The sequence below is a fragment of the Hypanus sabinus genome, chromosome 26 (genome assembly GCF_030144855.1).
Source record: "Hypanus sabinus isolate sHypSab1 chromosome 26, sHypSab1.hap1, whole genome shotgun sequence".
NCBI classification, from domain to species: Eukaryota; Metazoa; Chordata; class Chondrichthyes; order Myliobatiformes; family Dasyatidae; genus Hypanus; species Hypanus sabinus.
Window position 1 is genome coordinate 17,165,148 of NC_082731.1, and position 24,015 is coordinate 17,189,162.

The window sequence follows — 24,015 nt, forward strand, 5'->3', positions numbered from 1 at the left end:
TGGTGCAGATTGACCATCTGAGAGACTGTAAGATTCCCAGGATTCCCACATCTGACACCCAGAGCCAAGTACTAACCCTATAGACATGCTCTCAATTCCTCAAAAAAATGGAAGGAAAAAACGAAGCCAACTTAACTTGCCAAAGCCCTACCACTCTGTCGATGACTGCTCTGCTAGGCAATATCTTCCTCTTATGCCTGAACCTTCCCTGTTCTACAACACACAACTGGAGCGCCCGTTATGGTTAAGTTTCCGTGAAGCTTTCCCCTTTTAAACTTCGCTCCCGAACCTGTGCACCGCCTAGTAAAATCTAGTAATTTTTGTTTATTATGCACTTTACTTTTCTGCACTCCACCCTTACTCTTTTTTTAACCTCTGTTTTTACTTTATCTTTATCCATACTTTTCTTTTACTTTATCCATACTTCTCCAATCTGTTGAATTCTACCCCCTTGCTAATTAGTTTAAAGCCCTAGTTATGCTATTCACCAGGATCCAGGTCCCATCACATCCCAATGGAACAGCTCCCTCCTTCCTCAATCCTGGTGCAATTTTCCAATGAATTCAAATCCACTTCTCCCGCACCAATCTTTGACCCATGTATTTAACTCCCTAATCTGTGCTAATTTGCAAGTGGCTCAGGTAGTAATCCAGAGATTACCATCTTTTTGGTAGACATATATAAGATAGATGTGTTCGCAGGCAAGTGAAAGAGACCTAATAAAATACCTAAGGTTTAAGAATGGAGACATATAGTGCAAAGATAGGGAGAATGACGGAGCATAAGTTTGGAGCAGCTAAACAATCGCCATCTTACTGGAAGCCCCCCACCATCTTTTTGGTTCTGCTTTTTAATTTAGTCCCTAGCTGCTCAAACTCCCTCAGCAGAACCTCTTTCCTCGTTCTAACTGTCGTTGGTACTGTTACGTTACCCTGTAACGAGGTTCAGTTCTGGAATTGGAATTGAATAGAGTTGGAGAGAGAGAGAGCGAGAGAGAGAGAGAGAGCGAGAGAGCGAGAGAGAGAGAGAGAGAGAGAGAGAGAGAGAGAGAGAGACAGATGTTTTGTCTTCCTGGTGCTGATGCTGTTGAATCTTCCACATTGTCCTCCTGCTCCCGAAACTTATTAAAGTCATTGACTGTGACCACAAAAAGGAGACCATCTTCTGTGGTGGAGCTATCACCCCAGGCCAGGGTTAAACACACTGATAGCGCCCCACCCCACTTCTTTGTCCACACTGTGAGCAAAAACTCCACCTTTGTCGTGGGCAAAGCTCACCCAGTGTTAGTGTCTTCCTTGGAGTCTGGTGTGTCTAATTACAAAGCCAGCTAACCTTGTATATATTCCACAAGCGCAGAACACCAACTGTCCATCATATAGCTCTGCCTTTAGGTTTCCAAGGCAGCTCACAGACTTTTTGCTGCTCTCTCTCCCTGAAATGGCACACACGCTCTCCGCTCCCTCTCTTCTTAAAGGAACAGTCCACTTAGAATAATCCTTCAGATCTCATCACCGTACCCACGTGACCACTGCAGCTGGATCTTACCCCTCCACTGCAAACTTCCTCTGCAGGTCTGTTGAGATGTCCCGAACTTGGCACCAGTTGGGCAACATAGCCTTGACGATGCTCAATCCCTGTCACAGAGAACTTTGTCTATTCCCTTCACTATACTATCCCCAATTACATTTCTCTTCTCTCCCCCTCTTTAATGGCTCCTTGAACCTGACAGTTGAACATTTAAAATGCAGTTTATTTGAATTTGCTTCCTGATGAGAAACTGTTGGTGTTTCAGCAGGTGGAATGATTAAGGAAATCTCTGTCCTCATTCAGGCCTCTCCTCAGTGTGAACTCTTAAGATGGTTTGAATGAATGAAAACCTTCCACACACAGAACAGGTATATAGCCACCTGCCCACCCCCACCCGTAAACTTGTTGGTGTTTCAGCCAGGTGATCGAATGAAACCCCCCCTCCCCCACCCCACACCTGGAACCATTGAATAGCCTCTCTCCCAAGTGACCTCTCTGGTGTTTCCATAGCTGCAACGATTGAACTAATCCTGACCCATACAGAGAGCAATTCCCCATTGATGTGATTGCAGTTGGGATGACTGAGTGAATCCTTCCCACAGACTTTTTGCAGATTGGGTAAATGCCTTCCCAGAAACAGAGCAGCTGCATTGCCTCTGCCATTGTGAACTCGCTGGTGTGACGGCCAAGTGAATCCCTTACAAAAGGAGAACTGGTGAATGACATCTCACTGCTATCCAACTCCATGGCAATTTATTGGGTCAGGTCAAGGACTTAGTGAATATCTCTCACCATAAAGCAGTTTAATGTCTGACCTCGGATGAAGCTGAAGATATGTAGTGTGCTCTCAGGCTCTTGGTTCCAAAGGGTTTTATATATGTGGACTAAAACAAAAATATCTGTTCACTTCTTCAGTAACCTAAAGGCAGGTTCATCTTTATGTTGGTTCATCCAAATCTCATTCCTACACTGAACACGTTCAGGTTTTGCTGTGACTGGTGTCCTACATTTTGGCATCTTGGCATCTATATTCACCAAATGATGGGACTCAAGTGCTGGTGGACTAACATTCACAGCACAACTGATGAGCTTGAAATTGTCGTAAACAAATCCTTTACCTTTTCCACCCTGTTAAAGGTTTACAACATACATCATTGCGTGGAGGAAAGTATTTCAAATGAGGCTCCACACAAATTAAGGGAACAACTTTATCTTCTGTCTGATCATGGATCAGGAATCTGGAGTCTGCATCAAATTCCTGTCTGTAACATAATTGTTTAATCCTGCCCGGGAGTTGGATCCTAATTGTACCCTGGGTGTGCTGTAGACTAACTAAGCACCTGAGACAGTGTTTAAAATAGAATTCATTTACTTGTCACAGATCCAGAAAATTAAACTCCATTCCCATTAGATATGAACATCAGCAGAAGAAACACCTCCCACCCCAATCACACCGTGCAGAACTGGGTGTGATGAGCAATAATTACAGTCACTTTTAAAATTGTCTCTGGATTCAGCAACTGTGATGGTTAAATATCCGGCATGCTGCTTATTTACACACTTTCCCGAGTGTGAACTCGGTAGTGAGTCACAAGGTTGGATGACTGAGTGAATCCCTTCCCACATTGAGAGCAGGTGAATGGTCTCTCCCCAGTGTGAACTCGCAGATGTGTCATAAGGTGGGATGAGTGAGTGAATCCCTTCCCACACTCAGAGCAAGTAAACGGCCTCTCCCCAGTGTGAATTTGCAGGTGTGCCTGTAAGTGGGACGACCGGGTAAATCGCTTCCCGCATTCAGAGCAGGTGAACGGTCTCTCAGCAGTGTGACCTCGCTTGTGTCTCAATAGATGAGTTGACCGAGTAAATCCCTTCCCACACACAGAGCAGACGAATGGGCTCTCCCCAGTGTGAACTCGCTGATGTGCCAGAAGGATAGATGACCGAGTAAATCCTTTCCCACATTCAGAGCAAGTGAATGGTCTTTCCCCAGTATGAATTCGCTGGTGTGCCAATAGGTTAAATGACTCTGTAAATCCTTTCCCACATTCAGAGCAGGTGAACGGTCTCTCTCCAGTGTGAACTCGCTGGTGTGCCAGTAGGTTAGAAGACCGAGTGAATCCCTTCCCACATTCAGAGCAGGTGAATGGCCTCTCGCCAGTGTGAACTCGCTGGTGCCTCATCAGTTGAGTTGACTGAGCGAATCCTTTCCCACACACGGCACAGGTGAATGGCCTTTCCCCAGTGTGAACTCGTTGGTGTGCCAGTAGGTTAGATGAATCAGTGAATCCCTTCCCACATTCAGAGCAGATGAACGGTCTCTCCCCAGTGTGAACTGACTGGTGCGTTAGAAGGTTGGATGACCGAGTAAATCCCTTCCCACACTCAGAGCAGGTGAACGGTCTCTCCCCCGTGTGAACTCGTTGGTGTGCCAGTAAGTTGGATGACTCAGCGAATCCCTTTCCACATTCAGAGCAGGTGAATGGTCTCTCCCCCGTGTGAACTCGCTGGTGTGCCAGCAAGTGAGATGACCGAGAAAATCCCTTCCCACATTCGGAGCAGGAAAATGGCCTCTCGCTAGTGAGAACTGACTGCTGTGTCATGAGCTGAGATGACTGAGAGAATCCCCTCTCCCACACGGAACAGCTGAATGCTCTCTCTCTGGTGTGAACTCGCTGGTGTGCAAGTAGTTTAGATGATTGAGTAAATCCCTTTCCACACTGAGAACAAGTGAACGGTCTCTCCCCAGTGTGGACTCGCTGGTGTGTCCGTAAGTGAGATGACTGAGTGAATCCCTTCCCACATTCAGAGCAGGTGAACGGTCTCTCCCCAGTGTGAACTCGTTGGTGTACCAGTAGGTGAGATGACCGAGTAAATCCCTTCCCACATTCAGAGCAAATGAACGGCCTCTCCCCAGTCTGAACTCGCTGGTGACTCATCAGCTGATTTGACCAAGAGAATTACTTCCTCCACACGGAAGAGGAGAACGGCCTCTCCCTGGAGTGAATGCGCTGGTGTGCAAATAGTTTAGATGATTGAGTAAATCTGTTCCCACATTCACAGCAGGTGAACGATGGAAAGGATCGACAACTGGTATATTGGTGCTACAAGGGAAATATCTGTTCACTCCTTCGATAACTTGAAGACAATTTACAAGCTTTATCTCCAGGTGGGTCCATCCAGCAGAGAGAGCGTGGAATTGATGTGGTTTTGTTTTCAAAATTCCGGTACAGAAATTCTTTGTTGTTTCTAACCTGCAAGAAAATTTAGTAAAGACATGAATGGGTGAAGGACATCATTTTAAATCAACTACTGTTACTCTGTATGGGGGGGGGGGGGTCTAACGACACACTGTTACAGCAAGGTTCACTCCAAGCTGAAGGAACAACCCCTGATTGAAATGGGCAGGGCTCAGGAATCTGGATTGACAACTAAATTCTCTGTCTTTCTGTTTGTATCAGAATTTCTGCCGTTATCAATCTGTGATGGCCCAATTCTTTGGATACTGCTGGGGAGATGGGGGAATGACCCCTCGGGGCACAGCAGCAGCCAGGCTAGTGGCTCTGAGGCTCAGCAGCAAAGGATAGGGTCAGGCAGTGTGGTAGCGATAAGGGATGGAATAGTTTGGGGGACAGACAGGAGATTCTGTGGCCACAAAAGAGACACCAGGATGGTGTGTTGCCTCCCGGGTGCTAGGCTCCAGGATGTATTGGAGTGGCCGCAGGATATTCTCAATGAGCAGCCGGAGGTCATCTTTATGACTTTTGGAGATCAGTTCATCATCTACTCACTGAACTATTCACAGTAACAGAAACTTTGACTGGGCTGCCCAAACTTTTGTATCTGTTCCTCAATGTCCTGGTGGCTACTGGGCTATCAGTAATACAATCCCATCAGTGTGATTGCATCCTTCCTATTCCAAAGTTCTACCCAAATGGACTATGTCTGACCTCTCTAATATGTCTCCCCTGAGTACAGCTGTGATATTGTGAATGGTTAGTAGGGCAAGCTCCCCCCCCCCCCTGCCTTTTACCTCCTCCTTTGAAAACCTGGTACATTAATCACCCATCCCTGCCCTTCTCTCAACCAAGTCTCTGTAATGACCACAACATCATAGTTCCATGGACTGATCTATGTTCATCACCTTTACCCGTAATACTCCTAGCTGTAAAATACACACACTTAAAAATATCCTACCATCATACCTGTTATTTCCATTTGCCTTTCAATACTTTTCCTGACATCTACCTTCTGGTTCGACCTTCCACTTACTGACCTAGTGCTCCAGTTCCCAGCCCCTTGCAAAACTAGCTTAAATCCTCCCACGGAACATTAGCAAACCTCCCAGGCAGAGTATTGGTACCTCTCCAGTTAAGGCGCAACCCGTCCCTCTTGTACAAGTCACTCCTTCCCCAGAAAAGGCTGCATTAATCAAAGAATTTGAAACACTGCCCCTGATAATACAGAATCTGAGGCCACAAACCAGGCACGCCCGGGATCCTCTTCAGTTTGCGTATCAGGAGAAGGTGGGAGTGGAGGATGCTATCACGTACTTGCTGCACAAATCCCTCTCTCATCTGGACAGGGTCAGTGGTGCTGTGAGGATTACATTCCTGGACTTCTCTAGTGCCTTTAACACCATCCAGCCCAGGATCTTAAGGCACAAACTAACGGATATGGGAGTAGACTCACAGATGATGGCTTGGATAACGGACTACTTAACAGACAGACCTCAATATGTGAGGTTGGGAGACTGTAGGTCTGACACGGTGGTCAGCAGCACAGGAGCGCCGCAGGGGACCGTGCTCTCTCCAGTCCTGTTCACCCTGTACACATCAGACTTCCAATATAACTTGGAGTCCTGCCATGTGCAGAAGTTCGCTGATGACACGGCCATAGTGGGGTGTGTCAGGAATGGTCAGGAGGAAGAGTATAGGAAACTGATACAGGACTTTGTGATATGGTGCAACTCAAACTACCTGCGTCTCAATATCACCAAGACCAAGGAGATGGTGGTGGACTTTAGGAGACCTAGGCCTCATATGGAGCCAGTGATCATTAATGGAGAATGTGTGGAGCAGGTTAAGACCTACAAGTATCTGGGAGTGCAGTTAGACGAGAAGCTAGACTGGACTGCCAACACAGATGCCCTGTGCAGGAAAGCACAGAGTCGACTGTACTTCCTCAGAAGGCTGGCGTCATTCAATGTTTGTAGTGAGATGCTGAAGATGTTCTATCGGTCAGTTGTGGAGAGCGCCCTCTTCTTTGTGGTGGCGTGCTGGGGAGGCAGCATTAAGAAGAGGGACGCCTCACGTCTTAATAAGCTGGTAAGGAAGGCAGGCTCTGTCGTGGGTACAGAACTGGAGAGTATGACATCGGTGGCAGAGCGGAGGGCGCTGAGTAGGCTACGGTCAATCCATGAAAACCCTGAACATCCCCTGCATAGCACCATCCAGAGACGGAGAAGCAGCTTCAGCAGCAGGTTGCTGTCAATGCAATGCTCCTCAGACAGGATGAAGAGATCATTACTCCCCAACGCCATTCGGCTCTACAATTCAACCACCGGGGCAAGACATGTTAAAGTGCCGGGGTTAGGACTGAGCTTAAGTTACCACTCAATGCACTTTAGTAAACTATTTAAGAACTTTTTAAAAGCTATTTATTAATGCTTTTTGGGAAGGTGATTTTAGATGCATATCATATTTATACTGAGTTAAATACTGTATGTAATTAGTTTTGCTACAATAAGTGTACGGGACACTGGAAAGATGTTGAATTTCCCCTTGGGGATGAATAAAGTATCTATCTATCTATCTATCTATCTATCTACCATCTCCTCAGCCACTCATTCTCTGTGCTATCATCCCATTCCTGCCTGCACTATCCCACGGCACTGGGAGTAATCCAGGGATTACTACCTTGGAGGTCCTTCTCTTCAGCCTCTTTCCTAACCCTCTATACTCACTGTGTAGGACTTCTTCCCATTTTCTGCCTATATCATTCATGCCAATATGCACCACGACCTTTACTTTACTTTATTGTCACCAAACAATTGATACCAGAGTGTACAATCATCACAGTGATATTTGTTTCTGCGCTTCGCGCTCCCTGAAATTCTTTCCTACATCCTCACAACAAATTTCAGCATCAGAAATTTGCAAAGGAATATCTAAACAAGCCCGATGCATTTTGGAAACAAGTCCTGTAGACTGATGAAGTTAAAATAGAACTTTCTGGCAGCAATGAACAAAGGTATGATTGGAGAAAAAAGGGTGCAGAATTTCATGAAAAGAATGCCTCTCCAACTGGGTGAGGCACGTGGGTGGATCAATCATGCTTTGGGCTTGTGTTGCAGCCAGTGGCACGGTGAACATTTCACTGGTAGAGGGAAGAATTAATTCAATTAAATACCAGCAAATTCTGGAAGCAAACATCACACCGTCTGTAAAAGCTGAAGATGGAAAGAGGATGGCTTCTACAACAGGATAATGATCCTAAACACACCTCAAAATCCACAATGGACTACCCCAAGGCACAAGCTGAAGGTTTTACCATGGCCCTCACAGTCCCCCGACCTAAACATCATTGAAAATCTGCGGATAGACCTCAAAAGAGCAGTGTATGCAAGAAAGCCCAAGAATCTCACAGAACTAGAAGCCTTTTGCAAGGAAGAATGGGCAAAAATCCCCCAAACGAGAATTGAAAGACTCTTAGCTGTCTACAGAAAGCATTTACAAGCTGTGATACTTGCCAAAGGGGGTGTTGCTAAGTACTGATCAAGCAGGGTGCCCAAACTTTTGCTTCAGGCCTTTTCCTTTTTTTGCTATTTTGAAACTGTAAAAGATGGAAATAAAAAAGAAATCTTGCTTAAAATATTAAAGAAACATGTCATCTTTAACTTTATGCCTTTTGGAAATCAGGTCATCTTTTACTTGCTTAGCTATTCACAGTAATAGACCAGGGGTGCCCAAACTTTTGCATGCCACTGTATGTAAACAGATTAATAGTAATAAGGTTGTTGTCATCCGATATTTCAAATTCCCTAATATAAACTGTGACCTTCTTACTGCAAAGGGTTTAGAGGGGGCAGAATTTGTTGTGAATTTGTTGCTGTTTGTGATGTATATAAATGAACTGGATGAAACTGTTGACGAAGAGTGGGTTAGTAAGTTTGTGGATGATACCAAGATCTGTGGAGTTGTGGACACTGTAGATTGTAGAAGACTGGCCGTCAGTACCTCCAGTTGAACGCTGTCTTTTTGTGTGTTTCCCCCTAGCTGTCAGTCTGTGGTTTTGTATTGCCATTAGCTCCTGTCCCCGCTCCTGCTCTACTCCGGTCCCTGTATCACTGAGTACTCCGCCTCTCATCTGTTTCTCATTATTACCTGTTTTGCTGCCACTTCTGTCTCACGGTGCTCCACCTATCATCTGCCTCTCTGTTTATTGCTCAGTGTATCTCAGTCCTGTGTTTTCACCTGTTTGTTGCCAGTGAATTTTCCTGAGCCTTTTCAGCAATCGTATCTGTACTCTGTCCGTCTGAAAATCAACTCTGCCTGTTTCCCAGTTCTCGTTTTTGGTTCTCTCGATGTTTTATTCTTTGCCTGAACTTTGGCGCCGACTTTGTCTGCACCTCAGGATTTGTTACTCGATTAATATCACTGTGTGCACAGTACTGGGTCTGCGAATGGATCCCTGCTCCAGCACCCTGACACTAGCAAAGAATACAGTGTGATATAGACCAGTTGCAGATACAGGCAGAGAAATGACAGATGAAGTTTAATCCAGATAAATCAGGTGCAGCAGCTTGGTAGGGTAGGACCCTTAACAGTGTTACTGAGCAGAGATATCTTGGGATTCAAGTTCATAGCTCCCTGAAAATGGTTACACAGGTCGATACAGTGGTTAAGAAAGCATATGGCACGCTTGCTCTGAGGCACTGAGTTCAAAAGTCAGGTTATGTTATGACTCTATAATACTCTGGTTAGGTCACATCTAGAGTATTGCATACAGTCTGGTCAGCCCACTATAGGAAGGATGTTGAGGCTTTGGAGAGGGTGCAGAAGAGGTGTACCAGGGTGCTCCCTGGCTTAGAGGGCATATGCTATCATGAGAGACTGGACAAACTTTGGTTCTTTTCTCTAGAGCAACAGAGGCTAAAGGAGATCTGACAGAGGGAGGGGCGTAGACAGGAAGTGTCTGCTTCCCAGGGTTAAAGTGTCTCAGACCAGAGGGCATGCTTTGAAGGTGAGCAAGGGTAGGTTCAAAGGAGATGTTTTGGGTTGAGAAAGAGGTTGATGCCTGGAATGCACTGTCTGGTCGGGTGGTGGTTTCAAATACATTAGAGGGTTTAAGAGCTAGGTACATGAACGTGAGGAAGATAGTAGGATTCGATTCCTAAATGAACATTGAACCCGTGAACATTACCTTACTTCTCAAATTTACCTATTTGATATACCTACATACTTACTGTAATTATTTACCTTTCTTCTATATTATTGTGCTAACGAGTTTCACGACCTATGCCGGTGATAGTACACCGGACTGTGATTCTGGAAAGTGTATTGACTGGTACGGGAAGGGTGCGAGACATTTTCACTCCCGAGACACCCAGCCGCCTCTCGGTCACGGTCGCAGAGATACGCATGCGCCAGAGAAATGGCGCCCCACAGCGACTCCCCGGAGCCCGGGAGCGGATCAACGGGCAGAGAGAGAAAGGGGGAAGTGAGCGGGGCGATCCCGGGGTCCGGGGCTATGCGGTGTCCGGCGCTCGCAGTAGCTGTCCCTCAGGCTGCGGGCGCCGGTCAGAGCCCCGCTCCTACCTGCCGCCGATGCCTCGGAGCCGTTTGTCCACTGAGCGCATGCGCAGTCTTGACAACGGGCCGAGCCCACGGCGCATGCGCATTTGGGCCGCGGCTCACCGACCGTGAATTCCAATGGTCCAGGTCTGCGCGGTTCCATTGAATGAGAAAATTCAGCAGCAAGCTCCCACGGACGATGTAATCAATATCAACAGGTATTCCGCATTTCAAGGGTCAAAATCCACCCACAAATGCAGATATAAAACAAAAAAAAACCCCAAACGATTCTGCAGCTTATGGAGATCTGTTAGCATCTATACAGTCGAGGCTTCGGTTCGAATCCCTTCTCCAGTCTTGAAATATCCACTGACGCCGCCTCGCTACTGTGTTCCTCCAGTACTTTGCATTTTTCCCAGTCAATCAGCTTGTCTGACTCTCTCCTCCCCTCCGTGGACAGACAGACAGACAGACATACTTCATTGATCCCGAGGGAAACGGGGTTTTGTTACAGTCGCACCAACCAAGAATAGTGTAGAAATATAGCAATATAAAACCATAAATAATTAAATAATAATAAGTTAATCATGCCCGGTGGAAATAGGTCCAGGACCAGACTATTGGCGCAGGGTGTCTGACTCTCCGAGGGAGGAGTTGTAAAGTTTGATGGCCACAGGCAGGAATAACTTCCTGTGACGCCCAGTGTTGCATCTCGGTGGAATGAGTCTCTGGCTGAATGTACTCCTGTGCCTAACCAGTACCTTATGGAGTGGATGGGAGACATTGTCCAAGATGGCATGCAACGTGGACAGATTGGACTCTGGTCCCCCGTCACTTTCTGGAACTGCCTTGTCGTGTTTTCTGATCGTGTTCCATTTCCCGTTCATCAGAATCAGGTTTATTATCACCGGCATATATCATGACATTTGTTGACTTTGCGTCAGCAGTACAATGCAATACATGATAAATCTAGAAAAAAAAACCTGAATTACAATAAACGTGTATGTATATTAAGATAGTTAAAATAAGTATTGCAAAAACAGAAGTGATGGTAACAGTGAGAAGAGAGCATGTCCTAGGTGGTGGAGGTCCTTAATATTGGGTGCCACTCCTCGGATACTATAGAGACTAGTACCCATGATGGAGCTGACTCATTTTACAATTTTCTGCAACTTAATTCGATCCTGTGCAGTAGTCACCACAACCTCCCCCATCCCAGACCAGACAGTGATACAGCCTGTAAGAATGCTCTCCATAGTACATCTGTAGACGTTTTTGAGTGATTTTGGTGACAAACCAAATCGTCTCAAATTCCAGTTGAAATATAACAGCTTTATAATTGTTTCAGTATGTTGGGACCAGGTTAATTTCTCAGAGATCTTGACACCTGGGGACTTGAAATTGCTCACTTTGTCCACTTCTGAGTCCTCTATGAGGATTGGTTTGTGTTCCCTCATCTTACCCTTTCTGAAATCCACAGTCAGCTCTTTGGTCTTATTAACATTGAGTGCAAGGTTGTTGCTGTAACACCACTCAACTAGCTAATATATCTCGCTTCTGTACGCCCTCTTATCACCATCTGAGATTCTACCAAGAATGGTTGATTCATCACCCAAATTTTTAGATGCCATTTCAGCTGTGCCTGGCCACACAGTCATGGTATAAAGGGAGAAGAGCAGTGGGCTAAGCACACACCCCTGAGGAGCGCCAGTGTTGACTGTCAGCGAGGTGGACACGTTGTTACCAATCCACATAGATTGTGGCCTTCCAGTTAGGAAGCTGAGCATCCGGTTGCAGAGGGAGGTACAGAGGCCCAGATTCTGGAGCTTTTAAACATAAGCTACAGTCAATAAGCAGCAGCTGATCCCTAAATGGACATTGAAACCATGAACACTACCTCACTTTTAAAAAAATATATATATTACTTTACTTTATTGTCACCAAACAATTGATACTAGAGCATACAATCATCACAGTGATATTTGATTCTGCACTTCGCGCTTCCCGAAGTACAAATCAAAGTAAATATAAGAAAAATATAAATTATAAATCATAATTAGAAAATAGAAAAGGGAAAGTAAGGTAGTGCAAGTCAGGTCCAGATATTTGGAAAGTACAGTCCAGATCCGGGTCAGGATCTGTTCAGCAATCTTATCAGAGCTGGAAAGAAGCTGTTCCCAAATCTGGCCATACGAATCTTCAAGCTCCTGATAAAAGGTCTCAGCCTGAAACATCAACTGTTTACTCTTTTCCACAGATGCTGCCTGGCCGTGCTGAGTTCCTCCAGCATTTTGTGTGCATTGCTTGGTATTTGAATTGTCCAGGTGATCCAAGGCCACATGGACAGCCATTGAGATTGCGACTGCTGTAGACCTATTGTGGCGATAGGGAAATAGCAGTGGGTCCAGGTCCTTGCTGAGGTAGGAGTTGATTCTAGCCACAACCAACCTCTGAAAGCATTTCATCACTGTCGGTGTGAGTGCTGCTGGACAACAGTCATTCAGGCACCTCATCCTGCTCTGCTTGGGCACTGGAATAATTGTTGCCATTTTGGAGCAGGCGGGAACTTCCGACTACAGCAATGAGAGATTGAAAATGTCTTTGAACACACCCGCCACTTGTTTGGTACAAGTTTTCGGACCTTTACCAGGTAGACCATCGCAGCCTGCCTGATGCCTCGCGAGGGTTCACCCTCCTGAAAGACAGCCCAATGTCGGCCTCCGAGACGGAGATCACAGGGTCACCGGGTGCAGCGGGGATCTTCGCAGCTCCAGTTTTTTTCTCCCTTTCAAAGCGAGCATGAGAGACATCGAGCTCATCTGTGGAGTATATTGCAGCAACCAGCTGAGTGAGGCTGAGCCCTTCAAAATCAGAGAAACTGACTCATAACGTTGAAAAGAATGGGGAAGAAGTTTAACCACTCATGACATTTATTTTATTTTGTGAAACACCATGGCAAAACGCTCTTCCAGCCCAAAGAGCATGCCTGGCCCATTTATATCCTAGTAAAGATGGGGTTGTACATCAGACCCCCATAGTAGCCACCAGGACGTCAAGGGGACAGTGATGCAATCAGATTGAGGAATCGTTTAAGAACAAAAGGATTGTTGTCATGGGGATTTCAACTTTCTTAATATAAAATGTGACCCTCTTAGAGCAAGGAGTTTAGATGAGGAAATATTTCTTGTGTATCTAGGAGGGTTTCTTAAATCGAATGGGGCTGGATCAGTGAGAGGAGGGGCTCTGCTGAGTGTTGGGTAATGAGTCTGGCCAGGTGACTGATCTTTCAGTTCGGGAACAGCAACCACAACTCCTTAAGATTCGGGATAGCTAGAGATAAGGAAAGGCATGGTCCTTAGTATGAGGGCATTAGGCAGACGCTGAGTCAATTGGGAATGCCTTTTTCTGGCAAGTCCACATCAGACACGTGCAGGGTGTTTAAAGATCAATTGCAGAGAGTGCAGGAAAGGGATGTTCCTGTTAGAAATAAGGACAAGGATAGAAAGATATGTAAGAGAACCTTGGGTGTCCAGAGAGGTCAAGGAGAAAAAGGAAAAGTAAGAAAGGGTTCAGAAAATAGGAGCAAATGGAGTACGTGGGGCATACAAAGACGCCAGAGAAGAACTAAAGTAGGGAATTGGCAAAGCCAGGAAGGACCATGAAAAGCTCTTGGTAAGAGGGTTAAGGTGAATCCCAAGGCATTCTATACCTACATCAAGAGCAAGAGGGAGAGGATCAGTCAAGGATAAACGGTGGAACATTTGCTTTGATGCAGAGTAAGTGAGTGAGGTACTGAATGAGTACTTTGCTTCAGCATTTACTAAGGAAAAATATATGGAGGACCAAGTGATCAGTGCTGAGTTAGCACGTTTAGAGGCAAAAAAGGAAGTATTTGGCCTCCTAATGAGTATTAAGTTAGATGAGTTCCCAAGGCCTGATGGGATTTACCCAGGGTATTGAAGGAGGCAAGAGATGAGATTGCTGGGGCCTTGACCAGTATCTTCATGTCCTCTCTAAATACAAGTGAGATTCTGGAGGACTAATGAGTGTTAATGGCGTAACACTGTTTAAAAAGGTAACGGGACTATAGACTGGAGAGTTTCACGTCAGTTGTTGGGAAATTGCTGGATGACATTTTTAGGAATAGCATATACAGTATGAGCATTTGGAACTAGGGACAGCCAGCATGGCTTTGTGTGTGCCAGGTTGTGTCTTACCAACTTGATTGACCTTTTTGACAAGGTGATGAGACAGATTGATGAAGGTAAGGCAGTTGTTGTCTGCATGGATTTTAGTTTTGCCGAAGTCCCTCATGCAGAAGATTAAGATGCAATGCGGCAAATTGGCTGCTTGGATTCAGAAATGACTTGAGGGTAGAGGGTGGTGCTTGAAGGGGTGTATTGAGCTGTAAGTCTGAAATTAGTGGTGTTCCAGAGAGATCTCAGGCAAAGAATACAGTACAATATAGATCATTTGCAGATATGGGCAGAGAAATAGCAGATGGAGTTTAACCCAGATAAATGTGAGGTGTTGCACCTTGGTAGGGAAAATGCAAGGAGACAGTACACTGTTAAGGGCAAGACCATTAATGGAATTGCCAAACAGAGTGATCTTGGTGTCCAAGTTCATAGGCTTGAAAGTGGTGACACAGGTTGATAGGATGTTTAAGAAGGCTTATGGAATGCCTGCTTTTATTGGTTGAGACAGTGAGTTCAAAAGTCAAAAGGTTATGTTCTGCCTTTATAAAACTTTGGTTAGGCCACATCTGGAGTATGCATACAATTCTGATCTCCCCACTATAGGAAGGATGTTGAAGCTTTGGAGAGGGGACAGAAGAGGTTTACCAGGGCGTTACCTGGTTTAGAGGGGATAAAGAGGCTGGATAAACTTGGGTTGTTTTCCCCCAGGCACTGGAGGCTGAGGGGAGATCTGTTGGAGGTTTATAAGATTATGAGAGATACAGATAGAGTAGACAGGGAGTACCTGTTTCCCAGAGTTGAAATCTCATTGAAGGTGAGAGGAAGTAGGTTAAAAGAGGGTGTGAGGGGTTAATTTTTTTACTCAGACTGTGGTGGATGTCTGGAATGCACTGTCTGGTATGGTGGTTGAGGCAAACACATTAAAGGCTTTTAATAGACATTTAAGTAGGCATATAGGTATGAGGAAGATGGAGAGATATGTACATTGTGTAGGTAGGAGGGATTAATGTTTTGGTATGTTTGATTTGTTTTTTACCTGGTTGGGTACAACATTGTGGGCGAAAGACCCTGTTCCTCTGTGGTACTTTTCTGTGTTCTATGTGACAAACTAACTTGCTATCCTGTTCATCTTTGGGATGTGGGAGATACCAGAGCCTAGAGGAAACCTAAGAGATCACAAACTACTTTCAGATGGTGGCACAAATTGAACCCATGTTGCTGGTGCTGTAAGATGTTATGCCAACCACTATGGTACCATAGTGGCTTTTCTTTCCAGGACGAAGGAGATGTCTTCCTTTTTTAAGCAAAGGGGCTTCCTTCTTCCACCATCAACTCTGCTCTCAAATGCATCTCTCCCATTTCCCGCACATCTGCCCTCACCCCAACCACCCACCACCCCACACGGGATAGGGTTCCCCTTATCCTTACCTACCATCCCTCCAGCCTCCAGGTCCAACATATAATTCTCCGTAACTTCCGCCACGTCCAACGGGATCCCACTACCAAACACATTTTTCCCTCCCCCGCCCCCTTTCTGCTTTTTGCAGGGATCACTCCCTATGTGACTCCCTTGTCCACTCGTCCGCCCCATCCCTTCCCACTGATCTCCCTCCTGGCACTTATCCTTGTAAACGGAACAAGTGCTACACCTGCCCTTACACTTCCTCCCTGACCACCATTCAGGGCCCCAGACAGTCCTTCCAGGTGAGGCGACACTTCACCTGTGAGTCGGCTGGTGTGGTATACTGCGTCCGGTGCTCCCGGTGTGGCCTTTTATATATTGGTGAGACCCGACGCAGACTGGGAGACCGTTTCACTGAACACCTACGCTCTGTCCGCCAGAGAAAGCAGGACCTCCCAGTGGCCACACATTTTAATTCCATGTCCCATTCCCATTCTGATATGTCTATCCATGGCCTCCTCTATTGTCAAAATGAATCCAAACTCAGGTTGGAGGAACAACACCTTATATACCGGCTGGGTAGCCTCCAACCTGATGGCATGAACATTGATTTCTCTAACTTCTGTTAATGCCCCTCCTCCCATTCTTACCCCATCCCTGACATATTTAGTTGTTTGCCCGTTCTTCATCTCCCTCTGGTGCTCCCCCCACCTCCTTTCTTTCTCCTGAGGCCTCCCGTCCCATGATCCTTTCCCTTCTCCAGCTCTGTATCACTTTCGCCAATCACCTTTCCAGCTCTTAGCTTCATCCCACCCCCTCCGGTCTACTCCTATCAATTCACATTTCCCCCTCCCCTCTCTACTTTCAAATCTCTTACTATCTTTCCTTTCTGTTAGTCCTGATGAAGGGTCTCAGCCTGAAACGTCGACATCGCTTCTCCCTATAGATGCTGCCTGGCCTGCTGTGTTCCACCAGCATTTTGTGTGTGTTGTTGTTAACGTCGACAGTGCTTCTCCCTATAGATGCTGCCTGGCCTGCTGTGTTCTACCAGCATTTTGTGTGTGTTGTTGTTAATGTTGACAGTGCTTCTCCCTATAGATGCTGCCTGGCCTGCTGTGTTCCACCAGCATTTTGTGTGTGTTGTTGTTAATGTTGACAGTGCTTCTCCCTATAGATGCTGCCTGGCCTGCTGTGTTCTACCAGCATTTTGTGTGTGTTGTTGTTTGAATTTCCAGCATCTGCAGATTTCCTCGAGTTTGGTACCATATCGTTCTTTCTTGGCCCGGTGACCTAAGGAACAGGTGTGATTGCAGTTGGGATGACCAAGCGTTGACCAAGATGCCCACAGTTGGAACAGGTGATCAGCCTCTCCCCGCTGTAAACTCGCAGGTGCATCTGGAAGCCTAGTGAATCCCTTCCAAGATGAGAGCATCTCACTGCTATGAACTCTTTGGCCAAGCATCAGGTAAGTTCACAGGTGCAGTGAACCCTCCAACAAGTAAAGCAGTTGAACATCTGAGTGAAGAATTGTTAGTGTGTTTTCAGGACCTTGGTCCAGAGGAGTTTCAATGAGAAGTTAAAACAGAAACTTTCCTTTCGGACACAAAGGAGAAGCATGTTTCCAACTGGGAAGAGTTTTCTGTTCTGTTCCAAGGATCGACAATGATAAGTATTCACCTCAAAGGTAATCTGTTAACTCCTTCAATGAATGGAAGACAGTTTATAAGGTTTATCTGGGGTAGGTTCATCCACATCTCTTCCTCGCAATGAACGAGTGTCGGGGTTCTCCTTGATACAGCTGGTGTGCTCACTTCTCAAGCATCTCCTTCATATTCAAGCATTGGTGGCATCTAATTGCTGATCCTAACTGTCACAGCAGAACTGGTGTTCTTAAGTTTGAGGTGCCACCAAAGTGGTCCCAACAAATACTTCCCCTTTTCTACCCTGTAAATTGTTCACAAAATATATCAATGCTTGAAAGAAACATTTCAGCTGATATAATTTTAGTCTCTACGTTACTTCTGATGGATACTACAGAAAGAGTGCAGGGGAGATTTACAAGGATGTTGCCTGGATTGGTGAGCATGCCTTATGAGAATAGGTTGAGTGAACATGGCCTTTTCTCCATGGAGCAACAGAGGATTAGAGGTGACCTGATAGAGGTGTATTAGATGATGAAAATCATTGATCCTCTCCACTTTAACCCTTTCGAGGCCTTTCAACATTTGGTAGGGTTAAATGAGTTCACCCCTCATTCATCTGAGTTCCAGTGAGCAGAAGCCCAGAGCCATCAGATGCTCCTCATATGACAAGCCTTTCAATCCCAGAATCATTTTCATGAACCTCCTTTGAACCCTGTCCAACATCAGCACGTCCTTTCTTAGATTAGGGGCCCAATACTCCTCAAAATACTCCGTGAGGCCTCAGCAGTGCTTTATAAAACCTCAGTATTAGATCCTTGCTTTTATGTTCTAGTCCTCTCTAAATGTCTCATTTGCCTTCCTCACCAACAACTCAACTTTCAAATTAACACTTAAGGAAACCTGCACAAGGAAACCCAAGTCACTTTCCATCTCAGGTTTTTGAATTTAGAAAAGTCTACATTTTATTTCTTCGACCAAAGTGCGTGGCCATACACTTCCTGATGCTGTATTCCATCTTCCACTCCTTTGCCCATTGCCCTAATCTAAATTCTTCTGTAACCTCTCTGCTTCCTCAACACTAACTGTCACTCCATCTATCTTTCTACCATCTGCAAACCTGACCACAGAGTCATCAATTCCATCATCCAATCATTGGCATATCACGTAATAAGAAGTGGTCCCAACACAGACCCCTGTGGAACAAGCCAACAGCAACAAACAAAAAAAGGCTCCCTTTATCCCCACCCTTTGCTCCTGCCAATCAGCCCCTGCTTTATCCAATCCTGTAACTCCATGGGCACAGAACTTGTTAAGCAGCCTCACGCATTGGCACCTTGTCAAAGGCCTTTTGAAAATCCAAGTGCACAACAACAACCCATTCTCCTTTGTCTATCCTGCTTGTCATTTCTTCAAAGAATTCCAACAGATTTGTCTGGCAGGATTTTCATTTAAGGAAACCGTGCTGACTTCTGTCTATGTTATCATGTCCCTCTAAGTGCCTCAAAACCACATCCTTAACAATCAGCTCCAAAATCTGCCCAGCCACTGAGCTCAGACTATCTGGCTTATAATTTCCTTTCTTCTGCATCTCTCCCTTCTTGAAGGACAGAGTGACGTTTACATTTTTCCAGTCTTCCGGAACTATGCCAGAGTCTATTGATTCTTGACAGGTCATTATTAATGCCTCCACAATCTCTTCAGCCACCTCTTTCTGAACCCTGGGGCGCGGATCATCTGTTCCAGGTGACTTATCTACGGTTAGATTTCTGCCCGAACACTCTCGAGCTTCTGGCATATTTCTGGTTCCCGTTCTTACGCAATTTCCCTATCCTCCATTACTACGCTCCAGCATCATTTTCCAGTGGTCCAAAATCGACCTTGGCCTCTCTTTTACACTTTATATATCTGAAGAAATTTTATTATTGACTAGCTTACCTTCATATTCTATCTTTTTCCTTTTTAATGACTTTTTAGTTGCCTTCTCTTGGTTTTTAAAAGCTTCCCAATCCTCTAACTTCCCACCAACTTTTATGTGCCCTCTCTTTGGCTTTTATGTTGGTTTTGACTTTTCTTGTTTCAAAGGTTTCAAAGCTACATTTAATGTCAGAGAAATGTATACAATGTACATCCCGAAATGCTTTTTCTTCGCAACCATCCACGGAAACACAGAGGAGTGCCCCCAAAGAATGAATGACAGTGAAATGTTAGAACCCCAAAGTCCCCCCAGCTCCCCTCCCTCCCGCACATAAGTGGCAGCAAGCGACGATCCGCCCTCCGCACACCAGCAAAAAGTAAAGCACCGGCACCCATCACCGAACACTCAGATACAAAGCGACAGCAAAGACACAGACTAGCAGTTCCCCAAAGACTACTCGTTCACCCGGTATTCGACATACCACAGTCTCTCTCTCTCTCTCTCTCCCCCCCCCCCCCCCCCCCCCAATAAGGAAGAAAGAAGTGACTCCGTGTCAGCCACGTTTGTGTCATCCTACCTTTAGAATATTTCTTCTTGGGAGGCATCTACACTGTGCCTTCTGAATTTCTCTGAGAAACTCCAACAATTGCTTCTCTGCCATCATCCCTGCTGTTGTTTCCTTCCTATCAATTTTGGCCAGCTCCTCTCTCATGCCCCTGAGATCCCCCCCCCCCTTTACTCCACTGTAGCGATGATACATTTGACTCTCCTTCTCAGAATGCAGCGTGAATACCATCGTAAATAATTACTGATCCCTAACAGTTCATTTACCTTAAGCTCCCTAATAAATTCTGGCTCATTGCAAGGGTCCCAATCCAGAATAGCTGATCCCTAAGTGAGCTCTACCGTGAACTGATCTAAAAAGCCATTTCATGGGCATTCTACAAATTCCACGTCTTGGGATCCAGCATCATCCTGATTCTCCCAACCTGCCTGCATATTGAAATCCCTCATAACCATCTCCCATTGTAATGAGGGAGGTATCGACGCTCTTCCCCAGATGTCCTGGGCTTTTAGATTGCCCTCGATGGTCACTGCGGAAGCTAGCTCCTGGCTTCATCGGACCTTTCAGGATTGTTAAGAGGGATCGATCCTGTAATGTATCGATGACATCTTCCCTGGTTTCTCCGAATCAAGTGATAAAGACAGAGTTAAGCAATACCCACGACCACAACCCGCGAAACAAAGTGAAAAACCAGGGCTGGTGCGAAGACAAAAGATAAACAGTCCACACACACACGCACCTTCTAAAGCCGACCCCTGGAGGCTTAGGGCGATTGGGGTGAAGCCGGTGAAAATTAGTAATCCGACCACGGTCCATTATATCCGGGACCAGAAGCCAACTTCTTCCCTCCGGATCATTCCCCTCCCAATCAACTAAATATTGGAACTGCCCCTTCACTTGCTGGGAATCAAACAATCAGCGGACAGTGTACACTGGTGCTACCTATGATTCTGGGAGGAGGGGGATTGGGTTTAGGAGTAGGGGCTAAAGGTCGGCAGAATACGGATCTAAGGTCAGAGACACGAAGGGTGGGATGGATTCGGAGAAATCTTGGAAGGTGTAATCCATACGATGCGGGATTGATCCTTCTAACAATTCTGAAGGGTCCAACGAAGCGATGAGCTAGCTGACGCAATTCACATTTAAGAGGGTAGGGTCTTAGGTAGAGAGCCAAACCCAATGCCCCACTCACAAGGACCGAGATGCCTCCTCCTGTGGCATGGAACTGCGGCCTCACCGAACCGTGGCCGAAGTCTTCTTGGCTTGAACCTATCGCTGTCTACAACGCTCGATGTTTAGCAGATAGAATACCGACTTCCACTTCCAGCTCGGGAAAGAGAGGAGGCTTAAACCCAAACTAATATTCAAATGGAAAGATGATAATCGAAGAATGCTGAAGACTGTTATGAGCTATCTATCCCCAAATCAAATGGTCACTCTAAGAGGACATATAAAATGCTGCAGGAACTCAGCAGGCCAGGCAGCATCAATGGAGAAGAGTTATCAGTTGACATTTTTGGGTCTCGGCCCGAAACGGCGGCTGTACTTTTCCCATAGATGCTGTCTGGCCTGCTGGGTTCTTCCACCATTTTGTATGTGTTGCCCTGATTTGCAGCATCTGCAGATTTTCTCTTGTTTGTGATTGGGTCTCTCTCAGAGGATTGGTTCCCTGGACCAAGACAACAAAAGCTGAGTCCCCTCGGTCCGGAGGGAAGGCTGGAAGTAGCTCCAATAAGTTTACAAAATACTCCCCAAAACTTGGATGTAACTTGTGGGCTCCTGACAGACAATATGAGATACATGGACATGTACCCCTAAACTCCGGCTGCAATGAAAGATCCGGTTTCAGGGGCTGTGGACAGTTTAGTGGGGGAGGGGGGCGTTTATACGCCTTGGAAATTCGATCAACCACGACAAAAATAACAGTAAAGGAGCGCGAAGGGGGCAAACCAGTGATAAACTCCAGCGAGGGGTGGGACGAGGGGCGGAAGTGACTGGCAAGTGGACGGGAAAGCCCCGGGGTGAACAGCTGGAATACTTGGATCGGGCACAAGCGTCACAGACTTGGTCAAATGACTTCTCCTCCCTCTGAATCCCTCCAATCGCGTCTTCCTATGAATTACATGGTGCGTGAAATCCCAGGGAGGGCTGTTACCTCGGATGCGTGCCCCCGCTAGAGGGCCTGCGAACTAAGTCTGGGTGGCAAAAAAAGCCGACCTTGGAGAACGCTACCGGAAACTAGATTACTCCCCTCGAATGCTCGCCGGACCTGGGAATCAATATACAGCGGCCAAAAGCTTATTCTCCGAAATAATCCGCTCCTGCGTTTCCATTGAATGGGGCGGGGTGGGGCAAATGGTCTAGATAGGGCGTCAGGCTTTAGGATCTTCGAACCCGAACGATACGTAGTGACTACCGACAATGCTCAGCGGGCTTGACTTCAGATGCCTCTTGGGATCCTCGAAGCTAAATTCTTATCATCCGTCCAAACTATAAATGGATGTTCGGCCTTTTCCAACCAGCGCCGCCACTCTTCCAAGGCCAATTCAACGGCCAACAACTCCCGGTCAGCTAGATCATAATCGGAATCGGCTGGCGTGGCTGTTTCGGAAAGTAAGCACAGGGGTGCCATTCTTTATCAGCGGTGAAGCGTTGAGACCAGGCTGCCCCCACGCCAACGACAACGGCCAGAGCAGGGCTGGGTGGATGGAGTGACAAAATTATCCTGATGGTGGTCAAAGGCTGATACCGCCACACAGAAACAAGCCGCCCCTCTCTTGGTAAAATCAATCAGGAAGCAGTCAACGTTTCTAATAGATCCCCTCGCAAACCCTGAGAATCTCTGAGCCTGCTTGACAGAGGTGTGAGCGGGCCAGTCCCGAACAGCACAGGTTTTATCCACATCCATGAATAGGTCTCCCCGGGGAATAACAAATCCTAAAATGGCCACTGTAAATTGGAACGTGTAAATTATCTATCCTGACAAATACATTGTTTGCTAAACAACGCCGAAGGACTTGCCGAACGTGGGGTTTGTGTTCCTGGCAAGAACTTGAATAAAAGTAAATGGAAATATCGTCCAGGTACACAGAGTCAAACTAGTTTAACATCTCCCTCGGGACGCCTGAAAAACTGCCGGGGCGTTATTAAGCCCAATAGGGCATAACTAGATAATCATAAAGCCCGGTGGGAGTATTGGACGCTTTCTTCTATTCATCACTCTGACGAATCAGAATTAAATTATAGGCATTCCTGTGATCCAATTTAGTGAAATTTCTGGCCCCCTGCGATAGATCAAAGGCTGATTTCGCTAACGGAAAGGGGTAATGATTTTAATGGTAACCTTGTTAAGATCTCAATAACCAATACAGGGTCTCAGGCTGCCCGTCCTTCTTGGTTGCGAAGACAACCCCCGCCCCTATAGGAGAAGTCGAAGGTCTGATAGACCCCGCTGCTAACGCCTCCTTGAGGTAATCGTCCACAGCCCTTCTGTCAGGAGCAGCTAGGGGGGGGGGGGGGGGAACAGCCTGCCCCGGGAAGGGCAAGAACTCAGCAATAACTCAATGGGCGATCATAATTACGACTAAGTGGCAACGAGGCAGCGTCTTTTTCCGCTAAAACCTGAGTTTCAGGGAAGACTCTCTTAATCTCATCGTGACCTAATCTAAAACGCTGGGCCTGAGGTCCAGGGGTCTTCATTTTGGTCTTGGGGAGTCGGGACATATGCTCACGCTTCTGGGAACCCGACGAGAAACACACATTATCGCGCTCCGGAGCCCAATTAATAACTCCCCGGGACCAATCAATCACAGGGCCACTACGAGACCACCACGGGTACCCAGGAATAAGAGGGATCTAATCGAGTGGAAGTTTGATGTCTCAGGGTGGATCCGCACCCGGAGGCCGAACGGTCCAGACACGCGGCAATCCTCACCCGGCTCCAGAGGCTCACCCATCCAAGGCAGTGGCGGT

General features: G+C 46.4%; 1 pseudogene; it reads right to left on the minus strand.

Moving 5' to 3' along the window:
- Positions 1-2,884: 2,884 nt before the first annotated feature.
- LOC132381679 (zinc finger protein 721-like) overlaps positions 2,885-24,015 on the minus strand; it is a 54,593-nt pseudogene continuing 33,462 nt past the window's right edge.